General features: G+C 48.0%; 1 pseudogene; it reads right to left on the bottom strand.

Annotated features, from left to right (window-relative positions):
* Positions 1-990: 990 nt before the first annotated feature.
* On the bottom strand, positions 991-1,909 carry LOC147374240 (AH receptor-interacting protein pseudogene; annotated as a pseudogene).
* Between the last annotated feature and the right edge of the window lie 386 nt (positions 1,910-2,295).

The following is a 2,295-nucleotide window of genomic DNA, read 5'->3' as shown; positions in this document are numbered from 1 at the left end:
CTCCACTTCTATAATCATCTTAGATAGGCTTATCCATTTACATAGTTGCCCTAGAGACAAAGGAGTTTCACTCAGGCACTTACTATAAAGAATAGAGGGGAAACTATTTTTCTTCCTTTATAGTTTCTGGTGACCAGGATGAGACTTGCAAATGGGATACTGGGAAAACTGCAGAGGTCAGGAAAGGATGAGAATTCTCACCAAAGTCAGCTCCCCTAGATCTCTCTCTGTGGCACCTAGTGTGAAATAAAATATTTCCTGCCATATCAGTAGACAGGGATTCACAGTTATCAGCGATTACAGCCCTCCAATGTGAGCTGGTGAGTCATAAGGGCACTCAGGAAGAATACCTACTAGCCATCAGATTGCAGCCACTCCCTATAGTAAGCTCCAAAAGAGCTCAGGATGTGAAAAATACAGGGTACCAGGTGAGATGGCCATGAAAGGAATGATTTCGGTGAGTCAGATTCTTGCAGCTTCCCATATATAGACAAGCACTAAATTCCTTAACTTGGGATATCTGGTTTTCTTTAACAATACTTTTTTTAAGAGATAAATAAGGCCTTTATATACAGAGAAGAGCTAGTGGTGAGTGGAGTTAAGGTAGTACTAGTAGTAAAGAACCCGCCTACCATTGCATGAGACATGAAATCCAGGTTCAGTCCTTGGATTGGAGAAATCCCCTGGAGAAGGGAACAGCAACCCACTCCAGCATTCTTGCCTGGAGAATCCCATGGACATAGGTGCCTGACGGGCTATAGTTCATGGAGTGGCAAAGAATCAGACATGCCTGAAGTGACTGAGCACACATACAGAGAAGCATGACTAACTAGCGGGGGCAGGCGGGCTGTCAGCAGCAGCAGGCCAGACAGGGTGACCACACCAGCAGGGCCCTGTCAGTGGTAGAAGATGCGCCAGAAGCAGGCCTTGTCCTCCTTGTCTTTCTGAGGGATCTGCACTTAGAGGCATGGCTCACAGCTAGATCTGCACCTAGATCCACAGCTCAGGGCTCACCATAGTCGCCAGGGTGGGTCCCAGCTCCAGCACCTTGGCAAAGTCAGCCTGGGCCTCTTGAGTGTTCCACATTGATGCATGTGCCTTGATGTACTTGAAGTAGGCCTTGACATTGTCATCATACTTACTGAGGATGGAGGAGCAGTGGCCCAGCATTTCTGATACTCTTCCACCATCAGCTTGCACTAACAGTAGTTGAGCAACAGCAGTGTGATCTGCTGATCCAATTGGATTCTGTCAGGGGACTCAGACTGTTCTTTTATCTGAAGGTTCTTGACACAGGCAATGGCCTCATACCATTTGGCAGCAGCCTCCTTCACATGGCCTTCGAGGTACAACCAGTTGCCCTCCTGGTGGATGACTGGCATTGCCTTTGCCTTCTCCTCAACTGTCATTGCCCATGGGTCCTGCTGATATGTGCCAGGATTCTCCATCTTAAGCATCTCAATGTCAAAGATGAGAGGCTAGGCCTTCTGCTGCAGGGTATCCAGATCAGCATGGCCCAGGGAATTGTGCTCCTGCATCTAGGTGATGCCCTCCAGGAGGTCCTTGCTGGCTGTGATGTTGAGTAAACTCTTGGCCAATAGCCAATATAAGACCACATGCTTGACGTCACAACAGAACTGAGCGATCTCCCCCTCCCACATGGTGTACAGGATGGGCTCCCACAGGGGCAGCTTAAACTTCTTGCCAATGATGAGCTCCATGGTTTGCTCCATGGTTTGCCCCCTGGCCGGCTGTCATCCAGCATGGTGTTCTCCTTGTCATTGCAAAGAGTCTGGTAGCGGAACTTGACTTTGGTTCCATCCTGAAAGTCAGAGAGCTTTCCTTGGCCATTCTGTATCATGTGCTTTTGGATCCCATCCTCCCAGAGTCTTTCAATGATATCTACCATACTCCTTCCTCACTGCTCTCTTTCAGCAGCTTCTAGACCAGCTTCCGCAACTTCTAGAATTTAGGCAACTTCTGAGCTGGCGTCATTTCGGCTATGGGCAGAACAATAATATTTTGATGTTCAGATTACCTGCCCTTTGTGTAAAACTTCTATATAATCTGGCTCCTCCCCACCTCTCCTCAGAGCAGTTCTCTCAGGATTACTTGAGATGCTGTTTCCCAGGCTTGAAATTCTAAAACTTCCCACCAAATAAAACATAACTCTCAACTTTTGGAGGAGGAACTGGCAACCCACTCCAGTATTCTTGCCTGGAAAATTCTACTGACAGAGGAGCCTAGCAGGCTACACTCTACGGGGTCACCAGGAATCGGACAAGACTGAGCACG

The sequence above is a fragment of the Bos grunniens genome, chromosome 4 (genome assembly GCF_055505025.1).
Source record: "Bos grunniens cultivar Pamir isolate PY7600 chromosome 4, Bosgru_T2T1.0, whole genome shotgun sequence".
Taxonomy (NCBI): Eukaryota; Metazoa; Chordata; class Mammalia; order Artiodactyla; family Bovidae; genus Bos; species Bos grunniens.
Note: the sequence above shows the minus strand (reverse complement) of the source record. Positions and strands in the feature narration are given on the sequence as shown.